The sequence below is a fragment of the Piliocolobus tephrosceles genome, chromosome 16 (assembly GCF_002776525.5).
Source record: "Piliocolobus tephrosceles isolate RC106 chromosome 16, ASM277652v3, whole genome shotgun sequence".
Lineage (NCBI taxonomy): Eukaryota > Metazoa > Chordata > Mammalia > Primates > Cercopithecidae > Piliocolobus > Piliocolobus tephrosceles.
The window spans coordinates 53,502,026-53,509,587 of NC_045449.1; positions in this window are offsets into that span (position 1 = coordinate 53,502,026).

Genomic DNA, 7,562 nt, shown 5'->3' on the forward strand with positions numbered 1-7,562 from the left:
GGGGGGCAGCCAGCCCAGCGCTGCCAGGTCTGCTTGCAGACAAGGCCTGGCTGTCTGCCTCCTCCCCAGCTCACAGAGCCAGCTCAGGCTCCCAAGCCTGTGAGAGCAATGTCCCCTACTCCATACCAGAATATGTTCTTTTTTTTTTTTTTTTTGTCTTTTGAGACAGGGTCTCATTGTCACCCTGGCTGGAGTGCAATGGTGCAACCATGACTCACTGCAGCCTCAACCTCCCAGCCTCAAGCAATCCTCTCACCTCAGCCTCCTGAATAGCTGGGACTACAGGTGTGCATCACCATACCAGGCTAATTTTTTAACTTTTTTTGTAGAGATAGGGTCTTGCCATGTCACCCAGGCTGGTTTAGAACTTCTGGGCTTAAGCGATCCTCCCACATCAGCCTCCCAAAGTGCTGGTAGATTACAGTTGTGCGCCACTGTGCCCAGCCCAGGGCATGCTCTTCATCTGGGCATGTGACGGACAGACTGCCTGCTGAGGTCCCCCTGTGTGAGTCCCAGCACAGAGAGGGAGGTGAGAGCCCCTTAGACTCTAGTCACATCTGACTCTGGGCCTGAGCAGTGACATAGGGAGAGAAATCTTGAAGAGGGGGCAAGCGCCCAGTGACCTTTGATCCTGCTATAAATTGGGGACCTGGGGAAGGACAGGAGGCTTTAAAGGAAGAGCAAGGCTGGGCGTAGTGGCTCATGCGTGTGATGCTAGCACTTTGGGAGGCCAAGGTGGGCGGATCGCTTGAGTCCAGGAGTTCGAGACCAGCCTGGGCAATGTGGTGAACCAAAAAATTAGCCAGGTATGGTGCATTCCTGTGGTCCCAGCTATTCGGGAGGCTGAGGTGGGAGGATCACCTGAGCCCAGGAAGTGGAGACTGCAGTGAGCCAAGGTCGCATCACTGCACTCCGGCCTGGGTGACAGAGTGAGACTCTGTCTCAATAAATAAGAAAAATAAAATAAACAAAATAGAAAAGGAAGACTAGGGATGAGCTCTTGTCTCAACTCTCATCTCTGTGGCTAGGAGTGGCCCGCCTTTCCAGGCTGCCCAGCAAGTCACAGCATGTGGTCTTCCCTTTTGGTTCAAGGGAAGTCTAGTTAAAATGAGAGCAAAACTGTCCTGGAGAGAAAAGATGTGAGGAGCAGGAGGTGCTTGTCATTGAAGCTCAGTGAACTGTCCCTATGTATGTGAAACACAAGCTTGTTTCAGCATCAGCAGTTGGAGTCCCCCAGCCTTTGCCATCAGCCACCTCCATGGGCCCCTGTCACAGGCCCAGGTGCATCCTCCACTCCCTCTCAACCCTCAGACCTTTCCTCACACTCAACCCTTAACTATCTTGTTTTTGCTTTTTGAGACAGGGTCTTGCTCTGTTGCCCAGGCTAGAGTGCATTGGTGCTATCACAGCTCACTGCAGCCTCAACCTCCCTGGCTGAAGCGATCCACCCACCTCAGCCTCCCAAAGTAGCTGGGACCACAGAGGTACACCACCATGCCCAGCTCATTTTTGACAAGGTTTCACCATGGTGCCCAGGCTGGTCTTGAACTGCTGGGCTCAAGCGACCCTCCAACCTCTTCCTCCCAAAGTGCTGGGATTATAGGCATGACTTGTACAACCGGTACCTATAGATCATGCCTGGCCAACCCTTAACTATATAAAGATGTCTGCACAGAGAACCAAAGATACAGACAGATTTGGTCATGGTTGTTTTCCAAACTTTCATTATCTTTTTAATTAAATATTCACTGTAGAAAAGTCAGAAACTATAGATAAGCAATACAAAAAAATGTAATTAGCCATCATTTTGCCACCTGGAGGTAAACACTACCAGATTTTTTCCACACATATAAAATCACGTTTTTCAAAATGGGCTCATGCTGTACAAATTATTTTGTAATTTGCTTTTCTCACTCAACAATATGTTGTGAACATCTTTCCATATCAATAAATATTTGTCTGCATCATCATTTAACAGCTGCATGATTTTCCACTATATGCATTCATGTACCAAGCCCTAGTGGTGGACAGTATGACAGTATGTTCTCTCTCTCTATCTCTTTTTTTTTTTCTAGAGACAGGGTCTCACTCTGCTACCCAGAGCCAGATTGCAGTGGTGCCATCATAGCCCACTGCAGCCTCAGACTTCTGAACTTGAGCAATCCTCCTGCCGCAGCCTCCCAAGTAGCTGGGACTACAGGCACATGACCCTGCGCCCAAATAATTTTTGTTTTTAAGAGACCAAGTCTTGTTATGTTGCTCAGGCTGGTGTTGAACTCCTGGCCTCAAGTGATCCTCTGGCCTCAACCTCCCAAAGTGCTAGGATTACAGATGTGAGCCGCTGTGCCTGTCCTCTCTCTGTTCTAAACTACACTCTGATTTGCATCTGCTGCAGGCGGATACAGCAGACAGAGAAGGGTAGGCCCTCAGCCCTTCCAGCCTCCACCCAGCCCCCTCCATCCTCCTAGCCTGGCTCAGACCCCGTTCTCTGGGGTGCCTCCTTTCCTGCTTCCCCGAATGGAAGGCCCCAACTTCTTCTTCTCTTTTTGTTTTGTTTTTTTTTTGAGACAGAGTCTCGCTCTGTCGCCTGGGCTGAAGTGCAGTGGCACCATCTCAGCTCACTGCAAGTTCCGCCTCCCAGGTTCACGCCATTCTCCTGCCTCAGCCTCCCAAGTAGCTGGGACTACAGGCGCCTGCCACCACGCCCAGCTAATTTTTTGTATTTTTAGTAGAGACGGGGTTTCACCGTGTTAGCCAGGATGGTCTCGATCTCCTGACCTCGTGATCTGCCCGCTTCGGCCTCCCAAAGTGCTGGGATTACAGGCGTGAGCCACGGCGCCCGGCCTGGAAGGCCCCAACTTCTAAAGCCTCAGGCCAAACCCTAGACTGGTGCCTAGACTGCACAACAGGATAGTACCAGCCATGGAGAGAGATGCCTGGATGCCCTTTCAAGGAGCCTACAGCCAAGCTGTTCCTGCTTCAAGCCGAGGTGGGGACAAGATGACCTCCCCATGCCCTTCCCTTGCATCAGAATCTGCTAGATGACCTTCTGCTTACAGGGTAAAGCCCAGATGCCTCCTGGGACAGACCAATCCCATATGTGGCATCAACCCACACACAAGGTGCCTGGTGTTTGCAAATAGGCCAGCCTCTAATTCAAACGGCAGTTTTACCACGTGACTGCTGCCCACTGGTTCTGCTTGGGCCCTTGGCCCTGGCCCAGTGCCTGGCACGGTGTGGTGGTCAGCAAGCTGGGTGAAGAGAACACAGTGTCTCTGGCTGAGCCTTGGTGACCAGCAAGTCTGTTCATCCGTGACCCGTTCCTGTGGAAGGGAACTGAGCCTAGTGGCCACTAGATGGCAGTGCTCAGCTGGTCAGGTGTGAGCGGCCACAGCCACCGCAGTTTAGAGGCAGGGAGAAAGCCTTTCTGGTAGCTGCAGGTGGAGTTTTCTAAAACTCAGATTTGTTTCACCCAGAGGCATCACCCGCTTTGTTCTCTAGACTTGACTCTGACTGCTATAGCACTGTCCTCAAGGAGAGGGAGCAAAGCCTTGGCCACTCAATAGCTGTGCAGTCTTTGATGACTTCAAGAACCTTGCCTGAGTCTTCATTTCCATGTCTGTAAAATGGGGATTCAGCCATGCTTGCTCCCCAGGTAGTTGTAAGAATAAAATCAGTGAAAGCTGGACACAGCAGGTGCTTGACAAATTAGAGCTTCCGTTTCATAACACCTCCCAGGGGCTTTACCTATCGACATGTTAGGGGATCTGCCATGGGGTTGGCGGAGCGGCGGGAGCTGGGGCCTCTGAAGGGGCTCCTGTGTCCTGTTAACTCCTTTGGGAGTAAGTGGACATCCCTCCCCCAAGCGCAGTTACTTGGCAGTGTGGACGGGACAGAGGGCAGCAGCTGGTGAGGCACGGGGGAGAGCCAGCACTGTCTACCCCCAGATCATGAGCTGGTGGTGGCTTCATCTCCACAAGCAAGTTCTCTCTGCCGGCTCAGAGTAGAGACTGCTTTCCCGCCTGCTTTCTGGGCTCTCTGACTCCCCCAGTGGGTGCTGTTTTCTCCACCCTCACCCCTCCCCATCCCTAGACTTGAGCCCCACAACTCCATCCAGTTTGAAAAGCTCTGTGTGTCACTCTGTCTCGGGTGTGGGTCTCATTTGCATCTCAGCCTGAAGCTTGACAAGGAGAGGGCCCATGCCTTCCCCCCAACAGATGGGGACTTCCTGATGCTAGGACCTATGTCTTCCCAGCAAACTGGGGTCTCTCTAAGGACAGTGTTTCTCCCAATCCCAGGCTAAAGCACCCACAGGACAGGAGTCATCCTCTTCCCTTGGATAGGGGCTCCCTGGGGCTAGAACCCATGGCTCATTGTCAGATGGGAGCTCCTTGAGGGCAGGAGCTCCTATTCTGTTGGAGAGGGGGCTGCCTCAGGGTAGGGCCCATTCCTTACCTGCATCCTCAGCCTGTGCCCAGCCAGGCTCTGCTGTCTAGAACCGACTCCTGTGGCTGCAGAATGGTTCCTGGATGAACCCAGGGTCCCTTCCTCTTGCTCTTCCCTGGCCTTCTCAGCATTGGCTCCCTCACCTTCACAGACCCCAGGCTGCTGCACTGGGATTAATAAGCTCAGGCCCATTCTTCCTTGCTTTTCCCCACCCCAGCTAGGGCCTGCTCCAGCCTGCCCCTGACCTCCCAGCTTGTAACCCTGAGAGCAGCTTTTTAATTGCTTTGCCTGATCTGCTCTGTTCCCCACTCTCCTCAACCTCCCTGATTGGCTCCCTCTGGAGGGTGAAAGGCGGGGACCAGATGTGGCCCTGGTGGGAGGAGCGGCTGGGTGGCCAACCCAGCAGTCCTCCAAATGCACAGGATGAGCCCGAGAACAGAGAACAGAGGCAGGAGATCTCATGCAAGCTGGGGGAAGCCCTCAGGGTGGGCTGGAAAACACAGCCACCATCTCTGGTGGGGCCTGTGTGGTGATTCCCCCGCCCCACATTCTTTTTTTTTTTTTTTTTTTTTTTTGAGGCGGAGTCTCACTCTCGCCCAGGCTGGAGTGCAGTGGCACGATCTCTTGGCTCACTGCAGCTTCTGCCTCTCAGGTTCAAGTGATTCTCCTGCCTCAGCTTCCCAAATAGCTGGGATTACACCATGCCCGGCTAAATTTTTGTATTTTTAGTGGAGATGGGGTTTCACCATGTTGGCCAGGCTGGTCTTAAGCTCCTGACCTCAAGTGATCCTCCCACCTCGGCCTCCCAAAGTGCTGGGATTACAGGTGTGAACCACCAGGCCGGCCCCCACATTCTTTATCTCGAGCCCTCCTGGCTCCTTCTTCACAAAGAACCATGGAAGAAGGGAAGATGACCATGAGCCAAATTCTGCCTGGGAGCTGGGATATTCCAGACGTGACCAAGAGCCAAGGGGACATTCCTAGGGGAATCTGGGGATCTGGGAGGCAGCACTCCTGAGTTAGTGGCCACCAAAGAGGCTCCCCAGGTGGTGATGAAGTCCCCTTTGTGGGCCAAGCTGATTGCCATGTATAAGAGGGACACAGAGAGAAAACCCAACCCCTTCTCCTTGGCAGATACCAACACTGATTGAGGTTTTGGCTTACACTCAGGTGATAGGAATAGGTGCCATCCTGATTTCGTGCATGGAGGGACCATGTCTTGTTCTGTTTTCAGCCTCTGGCACTGAGCCTGGTTCTTTGAACTGGGCAGGATTTGTACCCCAGGGTGGGGACCCAGGTGTGAGCTGTGGGGACTGAGTCAAGCAAGGAGGTTGGCATAAAAGGCCTGGGGCACGAGGATTTCTAAACTCATAGAGGTGGAGTGAGAGGCTCTGCCAGGCCTTCGGGGTGGAAGAGGCAGGATGAGGTGGGGAGAGGGAGGCATTAGACAAGGCTGGGTCCTCAGCGGATGGGGAGCCACCGATCGCCGCTTCTCATGGATGACTCTTTATGTAAGAACAATCCAATCTGAGTCTCATCGCCGCCCACGGAGGTCAGCTGGGAGCTGGCTGTCAGCTTGCTGCCCCCTGGAGCCCCTGCCAGCTCCCTGTGAAGCTCAAAGCTCAGACCAGCCAAGCTGCCTCCTGGCGTGGGGGATGCCACACCGCGAGCGGGCACGCTCAGCCCGACCTTCTGTGATTGAGGGCAGGAGCCGCACATGCTTGACTCCATCAGCACAGAGTCTTTGTGAATTTAATGGGTCACCTGGGAGCACATTTTGCACCACAGAGCCACAAATGTTTGCAGAGTGAATGACCGGCTGTAGAACACGCTTGTCAAGAGTGACCTCTTCCACTTGAGCTGCCCCCGGCCCAGGCAAAATTCTGCCCCATGCAACAGACCCTATTGGGTGAAGGTTGCCCTCCTGGCCCTCGTTACCAGCTGCCTTGCCCTGTGCCTGTTGCCGCCTCACTTGCAGGGGTGATGGTGATGATCAAATAAGATAATATATGTGAAAGCCCCGGGAAATGGCGGATGTTATTCAATTTGAATCCAACCAACACTCAGCGAGGCCTCCTGAGGTCAAGGCACCATGCCAGGGTGCTGGGGGCTATGATGATGTGAATCTGTGACTGCTTCTCTGGAAATCATGGTACATAGTGGGGGGAACCTCATTAAGACTAATTGGAAAGGAGGGAACCCCAAGCACATGAAATGTCTTCCCTCTAGAAGTGAGCAGACATTATTCACTTCTGGAGGAAAGCAGCTCGGTGTGATGCAGAGAAGCAGACCTCAGATCCAGAACGCTTGAGTCTAACTCTGGGCAGGTTTTGTGACCCTTTCAGAGCCTATCATTATCTCCCTTACGAGGTGATGCAGCTCAGTGAAGGGCCTGGCAGCCAGTGGGTGCTCGATGCTCCTGGCTATTCTTTCCTCTACTCCAAAAAGGGCTCAGAGGCCGGGCATGGTGGCCCATGCCTATAGTCCTAGCACTTTGGGAAGCCAAGGTGGGTGGATCACTTGAGGTCAGGAGTTCAAGACCAGCCTGGCCAACATGGTGAAACCCTGTCTCTACTAAAAATACAGGTGTGAGCCAGATGTGGTAGCTCACACCTGTAGTCCCAGCACTTCAGGAGACTGAAGCAGGAGAATCGTTTGAACCTGGGAAGCAGAGCTTGCAGTAAGCCGAGATCCCACCATTGCCCTATAGCCTGGGAGTTGCAGTGAGACTCTGTCTCAAAACAAAACAAAACAGAAACAAAAAGGGCTCAGAGCTGAGGGGCTGACCTGGTAGAGGCTGCTCCCCCAGAACAGCCAGGACTCACTTGAAATTAGCCGCATTTATTTACATGCTTCTCCCAATGCTCTAAATACCTTTAACATGTTTGTTTTCAGAAGCAGGTTAAACACAGACTCCTGTAATTTTGTTTACACTATTAATTCATTCAGCCAACCATGTCTTCATGGGGAGAATGGAGGGAAACTTACGTGGCACTGTCGCACAATCCAAGGGAGTGGAGATGGAAGTCACGAACCAGGTGGCGGCATGGCGGCATAGCAAACTGCACTGGACTCAGGCCTGCGGGGCTTAGCTTGGAGCCTCACCTAAGACCTGG